The following is a 12006-nucleotide window of genomic DNA, read 5'->3' on the forward strand; positions in this document are numbered from 1 at the left end:
AGAAGCTTGGCCTTCTCCAGCAATGGCATCTAGACAATACTTCCTCTTTGTTCTCTCTCTGGATACCTCAGAGGTAGCTACACCGTGGACACATGATGGAGGAGCCTCCTCACAGGCACTCTTCTCTAATCAACAGCAACTCATAGCTAGGGCCAGGAGCTCCTTCTGTAACTACCGAGGGCTACAACTCATAGCTAGGGCCAGGAGCTCCTTCTGTAACTACTGAGGGCTACAAAGAGCGTTTCTGTGCACCCTGTCTGCAGAGATTTATTGCATTTAAGGTTCAGAAATTTAAAACCTTAAAATGAAAACATTTAAATTGTTTTTAAATAGCCATCAAAAGCATATTAAATAATGTGGGTTTGGGGAGGGGGACTAATTTCCAAAGGAAAATAAAAATAAAAGTAATATTAAGAAGAGCAATAATCCCATGGTTCATTATTTTTGCCCATATCTTTGACGATGGCCTTCATAAAAGGCAGTGGCTTTACACATTTTCTTCATTTAGTCTAGTGTATAGTCCGTGTAACATCCTGCTGTCCACTCCTGGGGGAAAAGTAAATAATGCCACGGTGTTACCTGTAATTTCCTCTTCCTACTTCTGTTTGGCATGCCTGCTGAATCTTCCTGTTTCAGGTGTTCCCAAGAACTTCCCAGAGGTTGTCAGATCTAAAGGCGAATTCACTGGAGATTTTTGGGACGGCTTTGGGGGCATAGACAGAGGTACTGAAGAATGAGCGTGGGCTTGCCAAGACAGGGTAGAAGGAAGGGCTCAAGGATCAGTAAAAATAGAAGTCCAGCGGTCACTGTGAAGGGGGCCAAGGGAACGCCTTGGTGAGGAGTTTGTTGCTATTGAAAGCTGTAAGAAGTTAAGGAAAGTGAAGCTATGGGAGAAGGGTATTAAATGGCAGGAAAACAGACATGAAAGGATGTAGATACTAGTTTGGTAGAATGGAGAGTGACTATCCATCTATTCACTAGCAATACATTGAACACCTATTCTGTGCCAGACAGTTGATTTAGTTTTTGCAATAAAGCAAATCCTATGTGCTAAAAAAAAGGCAGGAGCATGTGGTTGTCACTTAGACGATGTTTGGAGAACTGCTGAAGCTCCTCATTGTTGAGCCTCTCGGGGATGGGAAATGCACAATAACCATGGATTCTTCCCTGCAAAACCAGTCTCCATTTGGGCACTGTCAGAGCTGGTAGAGAAAATCAAAGAGAAAGCCAACTGAAGGTATTAATGAGACTGCAGTTAAAGTGATTGACACTCAATTCCAGAACTTTAAAAAATATGAGGTATATTTTATATAGCACAAACTTTGCCATTATTCAGTGATGTTTGACAGATTTTTGTGCAAAAAGTAACTTGTATCTGGTCTCAGTGAATTTCATCACCCCCAAAGAAAATTCTGTAACAGTTAAGTAGTCATCTCTCATTTGTGTCTCTCCCAAGCCCCAGACACCATCATCTTTGTTGTCTCTATAGAGCTTCATATGAATAGAGTATATGGATAGTAAAATGTAGCCCCTTGGACTGGAATCTCATTTCATGTCACAACTTCAATATTCATGTTTTAGGCTTTATACTTGTTCCTTTTCACTACCAGACAATATTTTGTTTATGCTTATACTACACTTTTATCTACCCACAGCTAATATATATTGGGTTGGTCTCACATTTTGAGAACACCATCTTTTAATAATGATGCTATGTGTATATATGTGTGTTTGTAGTGTGTGTGTTTTCATTTCTTTGGAGGCATAACAGAAGTGGACTTGCTAGATAGTAAGGAAATTTTATACTTAATGTTTTGAGGACAAGCCAAAATATTCCCCAGACTGTTGCAGGTTTACCAGCAGCCCACAAGGACCCCAGTCCTTCAAGACTTTGTCAACACTTGGTTTTTGTTTTGTTTTGTTTTGTTTGTTTGTTTGTTTTAACAGCCATCCTTGTCATTCCCTAATGACTAATAATGCAAGTAGGCAACTATTGGGTATGAACCTGTCATCTGAGACAATTATTTGGTGATATGTCTGCTCGATTCCCATCCATTTTCTTTTCGGATTCTTTAGTAATTTTGCTGTTGATTTTAGAGAGTTCTTTTCTTATTCGGAATGCAAACCTTCGGTCAGATATTTAACTTTCTACAAGTATTTTCTCCTGGTGTGCAGCCTGCCCCTTCACTCTCTTTAAGAGTGTCTTTTATAGAGCAGAAGCTTCACTTTTCTCACAGCCTGCCCTGCCCTCTTACTCAGAGAACATGCCTTTTCTGCTCTGTACCCACTTTCTGAAGGTTTCTCCCTACCCTTTTCTCTAAGCATTTTTATTAGTGTTATATAGTATATTTACACCTATGACTCACTTGAGTTAATTTTTATATCATCTATAAATTCAGGTCAGAGTTTACTTAATTATCAACCTTGCCCTCAAATAGTTTGCTGTTCAAGTAATATTGCTGAAACTATTTTTAAAATGCATTGAATTTGCTTTGTGCATCTGTCGAAAACTGGCTGGCTAATTGTGTAGCGACTCTCTGGCTGTGTCTCATTTCACACCACATGCTTGATGATTGTAGATTTACAAAACGTGTTAAAATTGGGTTGTCCAATGTCTTCAACTTTACTTTTTTAAATCTTTGGTTATTCTACTTTTTTATACTTCAATTTAGAATATTGTTGATATCTATACAATTAGTTTAACAATTTGGTTGGAATTCATCTGTAGATCAGTTTGAGGAAAGATGGGATTTTAACTGTTTTGATTCTTCTACCCATGAATGTCTATGTGGAACCTCTCTCTCTCTCTCTGTCTCTCTGTCTCTCTGTCTCTCTCTTTCTCTTCTTGTTTAGCTTGGTTTTCCTTATCCATATTCTGTAGTGGAAACATTCAGAGCCTATACCTATCCTGTTAGATTTATGTGTCTTAGTTTTGCACAGTTGTGACAAAGATATCTGACAGAACAATAAAAGATCCATTTTGACTCACCATTTTGAAGAGTTATATCCATGGATGTTTGATATCATGCCTTTGGGCAAAACATCATATTTATGAGAACATGTGACAGAGGTGGATATTCATCTTATGGCTGACAAGAAGCAGAGAGACATGAGGAATATTCCCTGTAACATACTTCCTCCAACTGAGTCCTTCTAGAATGTCTTAATAAAGTACAACCTTCTGGGGCCAAATATCTAATAAGGTATGTGTTAGGCATGCCATAGTCATACCATCAAAATTGTTCAGGTTTGGTGTTTAAAATTATACTTAAAATTATTCATATTCCAACTGTTCATTGATAGTAATTAGCCTGTTTTTTTTTAAAAATAGTGTTAGGGATTATATTCTGTGACTCTATTAAACTGATCAGTTCTGAGAACATTTTGTAATTCCTTAGGAGTTTTTCCCAGTATTAGGTAATGAGTCTAGGGTTCCAGAGTGCTAGCAGGCCTCTACTACAGAGCTCACATTCCTACATTTCTTGCCCTTTTGAATTTAATTTGAAACGAGTCTTGAATTTGCATTATTCCTATTTCATCTTCCTTGAGTAGCTGGAATTACAGGCGCATTTCTCCCAAGAGCTCCACATGGAAAGGGGCCCATTCCTGCTTGGATGACAACTAGGATTTTCTTCAGACTGTTGGTCAGGCTCTGTTTCACTTTTCTATGTTCATCTCACATCCCCAAGGCAGAGTAGCTTGAGAACCGCAGAAAAACAAAAGGAGAGCCCCTCACACTCACTGGGTTCCATGCTGTCATGAATTTTCTGTTGGGTTTCAGGTGTTCCTTCTAAGACAGTGGTGCCCTGAAACCTAGATTGCTATCAGGATAGAGCTAAGGGGGAGAGAAGAGAAGCAACAAAGAAGAAAGTCTACTGAAGGCATGTTACCCCTACATTTCTGTTACCATGGCCCTTTTAGAGTTCAATGCTGAGTTGAGCCTCAGGTCAAACCCAACAGGAGATAGAAGGGAAGACAATTGTTCTGTAGTACAGCTTAATGTCAGGCATGGTGATTCCACCAGAGATTCTTTTATTGTTGAGAATAGTTTTTGCTATCCTAGGTTTTTTATTTTTCCAGATGAATTTGCAAATTGCCNTTTCTATCTCAGTGACAAGTTGAGTTGGAATTTTGATGGGGATTGCATTGAATCTGTAGATTGCTTTCAGCAGGATAGCCATTTTGACTATATTAATCCTGCCGACCCATGAGCATGGGAAATCTTTCCATCTTCTGAGATCTTCTTCAGTTTCCTTCTTTAGAGACTTGAAGTTCTTATCATACAGATCTTACACTTCCTTAGTTAGAGTCACACCAAGGTATTTTATATTATTTGTGACTATTGTGAAGGGTATTGTTTCCCTAATTTCTTTCTCAGGCCGTTTATCCTTTGTGTCTGCTTGTGGACGTTGTACATCGTGGTGCGCACTAGGCTCCGCACCACGATGTACAACGTCCACAAGCAACTTATATATACTATCATATCATCTGCAAAAAGTGATATTTTGAATTCTTCCTTTCCAAATTGTATCCCCTTGATGTCCTTTTGTTGTCAAATTGCTCTGGCTAGAACTTCTAGTACTATATTGAATAGGTAGGGAGAAAGTGGGCAGCCTTGTCTAGTCCCTGATTTTAGTGGGATTGCTTTGAGTTTCTCTCCATTTAGTTTGATGTTGGCTGCTGGTTTCCTGTAGATTGCTTTTATTATGTTTAGGGATGGACCTTGAATTCCTAATCTTTCCAAGACTTTTAACATGAAGGGGTGTTGGATTTTGTCAAATGTTTTCTCAGCATCTAATGAGATGATCATGTGGTTTTTGTCTTTGAGTTTGTTTATATAGTGGATTACGTTGATGGATTTCCATATATTAAACCATCCCTGCATTCCTGGGATGAAGCCTACTTGGTCATGATGGATGATTATTTTGATGTGTTCTTGGATTCAGTTTGCGAGGATTTTATTGACTATTTTTGCATTGATATTCATAAGGGAAATTGGTCTGAAGTTCTCTTTCTTGTATCCAATATATACAAAGAGCTCAAGAAGCTGGACTTCAGAAATTCAAATAACCCCATTAAAAATGGGGTTCAGAGCTAAACAAAGAATTCTCAACTAATGAATACCAAATGACTGAGAAGCACCTAAAAAAATGTTCACATCCTTAATCATCAGGGAAATGCAAATCAAAACAACCTTGAGATTCCACCTCACACCAGTCAGAATGGCTAAGATCAAAAATTCAGGTGACAGCAGATGCTGGCAAGGATGTGGAGAAAGAGGAACACTCCTCCATTGCTGGTGTGATTGCAAGGTTGTACAACCACTCTGGAAGTCAGTCTGGAGGTTCCTCAGACAATTGGACATAATACTACTGGAAGATCCAGCAATACCTCTTCTGGTCATATACCCAGAAGAAGTTCCAACTGGTAATAAGAACACATGCTTCACTATGTTCATAGCAGCCTTATTTATAATAGCCAGAAGCTGGAAAGAACCCAGATGTCTCTCAACAGAAGAATGGATACAGAAAATGTGGTACATTTACACAATGCAATAATACTCAGCTATTAAAAACAATGAACTTATGAAATTCTTGGACAAATGGATATATCTGTAGGATATCATCCTTAGTGAAGACACCCAATCACAAAAGAAGTCATTAGATATGCACTCACTGATAAGTGGATATTATCCCAGAAACATAGTACACCCAAGATACAATTTGCAACACACAAGAAAATCAAGAAGAGGGAAGACCAATGGGTGGATACTTCATTTCTCCTTCGACTAGGGGACAAAATACCCATGAAAGGAGTTACAGAAACAAAGTTTGGAGCTAAGAGGAAAGGATGGACTATCCAGAGACTAACCCACCTGGGGATCCATCCCATAATCAGCCACCAAACCCAGACACTACTGCATATGCCAGCAAGATTTTGCTGAAGGGACCCTGATATAGCTGTCTCATATGAGGCTATGCCAGTGCCTGTCAAATACAGAAGTGGATGCTCACAGTCATCTATAGGATGGAACACAGGGCCCCCAATGGAGAAGCTAGAGAAAGCACTCAAGGAGCTGAAGGGGTCTGCAACCCTATAGGTGAAACAACAATATGAACTAACCAGTATCCCCTGGAGCTTGTGTCTCTAGCTGCATATGTAGCAGAAGATGGACTAGCCAGCCATCACTGAGAAGAGTGGCTCCTTGGTATTGCAAACTTTATATGCCCTAGTACAGGGGAATGCCAGGGCCAAGAGGTGGGAGTAGGTGGATAGGGGAACAGGTCAGGGGGAGGGTATATGGAACTTTTGGGATAGCATTTGAAATGTATATAAAGAAAATATCTAATAAATAAACAAAAAAATTAAAAAAAAGAAGAGAAGACGAACATCTCAGCACATAAGCACATCTTCCAAACTTTGCTTTCCTTCCTTTCATTGTCTGTACTGGTTTTGTATTTGACAAGTGTCTCATAATCATCAGGAGAGATAGGCTTTAGTGACCTTACTCCATTCTACAGTAGCTTTCTGAAGTGGTCCAAAGTCAAAGGAAAGCTCAGAACCTTAAGACTTGGGTGTTAGATGGGTGGAGAGGAGAGCTGTTGGGATCCTTTGGATGATGGCAGGAGTCTGCTTGGCAAATGACTGGAAGTCCTGGCCAAATGATTATGGACAAGTGGGCTATGTAGAAGGAGATGGCAAGGAGGAAGGGAGAAACAGAAATGATCAGTTCCTGAGAACCACAAGAGTTGTTCAAAGTGATCCAAAATGGAGGAGCCTTAGTACAGTTCCCTCGCAGATGTGGAAGAAGTACGATACACTAGGTGTGAATATGCATGTTGGCACTGAAATGCAGTTGGCACCAATGTTTGGATTGTTTGCAGTCTTGGGCTAGCTATTTAACTTCCTGCGTCTTGGCTGCCTCTTCTATAAAATGGATATGTAAAGATTAGATGACACTGTGTGCAAAGAGGTTAGTGAGTACTTGACAGTGCAAACAAATACTCAACCAAGCATAACTATCTAAATAATATGTAATTTCTAAGTGGTGACTCTCATGTCCTCTGGCTGTATTTAGTTGGGAGGGATTCAGGGCTGGGATGGCACAGTGAGTAGAAATAAATGCATCTGTGAATTGTTCCTTTTCTGTTTGTTTGTTTGTTTGTTTGTTTGTTTATTTGTTTGTTGGTTGGTTGGTTGATTGTTTCACAGCTGCTGACTCTCTCCTGTATTTACGACATTCTTCCAGTAGAAAATAAGTGAATGTGTGCCTGAAGAAGAGCTATTCCAGTGCACGAAAGCTTTTATATTAAGCATTGGACACTGTAAAATTTGTCAAGTATTATCTTGCTTAATACACAGACCAATGCCTCCCATAGGCAGTCTTCCAATTTCCAGTTATTAAAAGTGTAGTTATGGGGAAGTGGAGATCACAGATTCCAGATGTTGGGGCTGTAGGCCTTAACTCCTAATTAATGTCCAATGTGTTTCCATCTCTCTAGGCACAGTACTTAGATAACTCTTTGGACAGAGTAGAACAGTGTGTGTGTGCTTCATCTCCCAGCATGCACTTGGGCTGGTTTGTCACTTAACCAACAAGTTTGTTGTTTGTTTCTCTGAGAAAGAGATGACCGATGACCAGGTTTGTCTCTCTTGGTCTTCTGAGAGGACCAATGAAAGTCAGTAGAAGCTCCTGGATTGATTAAAGCAGTTGGGGAGAGTGACCCAAAGCCTCTGTAGGCAGGCTTTAAGACCCATTAGAGGTGAGTGATGGGTGTGACCAGGCTTTGGTGCCTGTCAGTGCCCTCCTTCAGGATCCCATTCTTGCCCTTGCTTCATCTCAGATTCTTTCCATTTTTTGTTTTCTTTTTTTTAAATCATTTTCTCCATCTGTCTGTTCATTCTGTTTAATTTCTCCCCATGTCTAGCAATTGTCATTCCCCATATGCCCACATAAAATTTACCACTTAGAAGAAAAAAATGCCAGAAAATAGGGCTCAACATTAGAATGTAATTTGGAATTAACACTTCCACTTCTGACCAAAATTTGGTAGTAGTGACAGACTCACATACTTCCTAGAACTCGCTCAAGGATAGATATAGTATAGCAAACCACTCTCTCACAGCATGAGAGAGCAGCCAACAGAAGACAGTGATTTTTTAAATGGAAATAATGAGACAATTCCCACTACTGGAGAAGGCTAAACCACCAAACCACACCATGGCAGAGAGAACAGGAATCCAGCCAGAGCTCAGGAGTTTCCTGAATTTTGACCACAGAGTCGGTAGCTTAATCGGGCTTTTAACTTTTATATCTCACAATGTAAAGGAAACCTTTGAGGTCAGAGGAATTCACACCTAAAAAGATTAGAGGGAAAATACCAAACTTCTTCTCAGCAGACCTCGTGGAAGACCTCGTAATACACATGATAATTGGTAGATCTCAAATGAACATCTGCCCCTATACTAGGGGAAAATGTCTCTTAAATGCTCTTCTTGTTCTGAATAAAATGCCCCAAACTATGACCCAGAAGGGTCAATGATTTCCAAATAACTGTGTCCCTGTAAAAGGATCAAGAACTCAAAAATAGGAACATGAAAATATCTAGCACACCACAGTGAAAATTCTTATCTGCTACCAAAAAAAAAAAATGTCCAGGCCTTCAAGAGGCATGAAAGTACAACTTCATAGATGTAGATGATAGAGTTGATAGGGATGTTTAAAATGGTTATTATACCTGTATCTCATATGTTCAAGAAGTAAGTTCGGCCTGAGTGTGTTACAGACATGCATGTGCATAATAGACCCCAACTCAACTTCTGGAGCTGAAAACTACAAATCGAAAAACATCTGGCCTTGGATGATTGGAGGGATTGATAGGAGATAAGTATTCAGAAGAAAAGATTAATGAGCATAAGGACATAGCAAGTGGAAACATCAGAAATGAGACACACAGAAGTAAGACTTGAAGTGGCCTAAGACATGTGCCAGTAGATCCCCAAATGGGTTATGCACAGAAGATAAATAACTAAAGAAGTAACAGACAAGAATTTTTTAAGTTGATGAAAATTATGAGCCCCTACATTAGAAAAGAATATGAAAAACTGAGTGAGCTCCAAAACACAGGAACACATGAGGAAGACTATCCCGAGGTACAGTGTACTTGCTGTGTTTAGATACAGAGGTAAGAGAAAAAGATTTTTAAAGCTAAAGGAAAAGCATACAAATGAAAGATTTCTCATCAGAATTGATGCAGCCTAGGGTGGAATGGAGCAATGTCTTTTAGGTACTCAAAAGTACCTCTGTGTATAGTTTAGGGAAATGGTTCTTAGCTACAAGACCAGAGCATGAATTGTTACAAGGACGAAAACTGGCACTTCCTTGGAGTTGCGCTGTACACAGCATTAGGTAAGGCAAATGCAAACACAAACATAAGACAGTTAAATGTTCTTGTGCATCTCAAATGTGAACTGTCTTATTAAGTGCTAGTAGTGTGTGGCACCAGGAAATCTCTTACACTGTTGATGACAGTTTAAAGGACACAGGGACTTTGGAAATCAGCTTTGCTGGTTTTTAAAATGTCAAGCACCTAGCATGTGACCCAAGCTCCTTCTTTGAATTTGCACAAAAGACTTAAAAGCAGATGTCCATACAGGGACGCTTACAGGAGTTTTATTTATGTTAAGCAGATGTGTATCTGGGAACAAGTATCTACTGACTTGTTAATGAAAAACCATCTATAAACTATTGCTACAAATGGGAGAGAGAATGTATTCTATCATTTGATTTATACGGTATTCTAGAAAACATAAGAAATTCTATTATGACAGAAATAGCTGCCTGATTGTACGGTGGTGGCAGCTGGATAAGTATGGAATAGATAAGCAGCAATAGGGATATAGGGAATAGGGGGAGTTTCTGAGGTGCTGTATGCATTCTTTACCTTGACATAATGATCTTCACATGGTATAGACATGTGTCAGAACTTAGACTGTGTGCTTTAAACAAGTACAGGTTCCCACATGTCAATTATACTTTAGTATATTTGTTTTAATATTTTACAGAGGTACCTGCACAGCTATGTTTAACAGTAGGTAACTTAATAAATCAGTCTAGCTGTCAGTCCACAGATGAATCAATAAAGAAAATTCACTCGTGTGTGTGTGTGTGTGTGTGTGTGTGTGTGTGTGTGTGTGTGTGTGTGTGTGTATGCACATGCACGGGTGTTTTATTTGCCAAAAGAAGAATGAAGTTAGTTATATTGCTTGCAGAAGTCTGGAGATTATTATATTTAAGTGAAATAAGCCAAGCTTAGAATAACAGATATTGCATGTTGTCTCTCACATGTGGATGCTAGAGTTTCATATAGATATATATAAGGTATGCTGGCTAGTTTTATGTCAACTTGACACCAGAGAGGAGGGAACCTTAATTGAGAAAATGCCTCCATAAGATCCAGGTGTAGGCAAGCTTGTAGGACATTTTCTTAATATGTGATTGTTGTGGGAAGGCCACCTATTGGAAGTGGTGTCCATGCCTGGGCTGGTGGTCCTGGCTTCTATAAAAAAGCAGGCTGAGCAAGCCACGGCAGGCAAGCCAGATAGCAGTACTTCTTCATGGCCTCTGTGTCAGCTCCTGCTTCTAGGTCCCTGTGCTTCTTTAGTTTCTGTCTCCCTCAATAGACTGTGATACATAAGCCAAGGAAACCCTTTCCTCCCCAAGTTGCTTTGGTCATGGTGTTACATCATAGTAGTAACTACCATAGCTAAGACATAAGGATATAGAAAGGGAAACACTCCAGCAGTCACAGTGTAACACAGCTAAGAGACATGTTATTGTTCCCATGGCTATGGCCCACAGCTAAGACAGAGATGCTACCATGTGTGCTGTAAGCAGATGCCCAGTTCCCAATCTGACCTTTACCCTGTGCATTCACTAGTCCCCCGCCCCCAGTTATTCTCTGCTCTCTCTTCTATATAATGAACAAGACCTGGTCTGTTCTGATAGCTTCTACATTTATTCAGCTATAAATACTTCATATTAGGTTTTTGTCAAATCTTTATTAAATGACCAATCATGTTTGATTTTTCCTGTGTAAGAGATTTACCAAGACAAAAAAAAAATAACTGTTTTGATGATATAAGCATCAAAGCCACCACAAATCACTGGCTGCTAGTTTCTATTCTTTAAACAGGTTTTAAATTTTATTATATTAATTCCAAGCTGTCCCTAAAACTGGGCTTTCTATATTCTATAGTGGCCCTTCATGTTATTATGCAACTGAACAAGGAAGACTACATGTTATGGACCTTACTCTGGGATTCTGAGCTTTTAGTCTTAAAAGGAAATGTGAATGTCCAAACTCCACAGTGTTTCAGCAACCAAGAAAAGGATGATTATTAAAGCTGAGCTCAGGTTGATCCTAAAGGTTAGATGGGAATGCCACACTCATTGTTAGGGCTATTGCTTATTCAGATAGCCCCATCCAGCCCTTCAGTTTTTTCACGTGTCAGCAGTTTTGTCAGAAAGACTGGAGGAGACTTCACTCGATGACTTCACTGATGTCTGTCTTTCTCCAGGAATTCAGCTCAGCCTGGGGGAAGCAAAGGTGGAGATGAAGAGGGGCAGTCACTGAAGCAGGGAACAGCAGACTGTTGAATGGACAGGGTTGGGTTGATAATGGCAATTAATAATTTCTGTAATCAAAGACAGCTGCTATGCCTTTGCTACAAGTTTCTCTGAAGCTGACAATTTTTATATTCTTTAATACTTATTTATAACATTCAATCATGTCTGCATTTTTCATATAGACACCTCTTTCCCACCCCTGATAGTTATTTTTACCCCTTCTTCAAAATGAATTTTATATACTATAGCATTTACAAATTTAGCTGGTGTGTGTGTGTGTGTGTGTGTGTGTGTGTGTGTGCACGCACGCGTGCGCGCATGTGCATGTGAGCTCAAAAGGGGAACACTAGTGATCACTTATTATTTTATGGGAGAGT

This window comes from Mus caroli, chromosome 12 (assembly GCF_900094665.2).
Source record: "Mus caroli chromosome 12, CAROLI_EIJ_v1.1, whole genome shotgun sequence".
Taxonomy (NCBI): domain Eukaryota; kingdom Metazoa; phylum Chordata; class Mammalia; order Rodentia; family Muridae; genus Mus; species Mus caroli.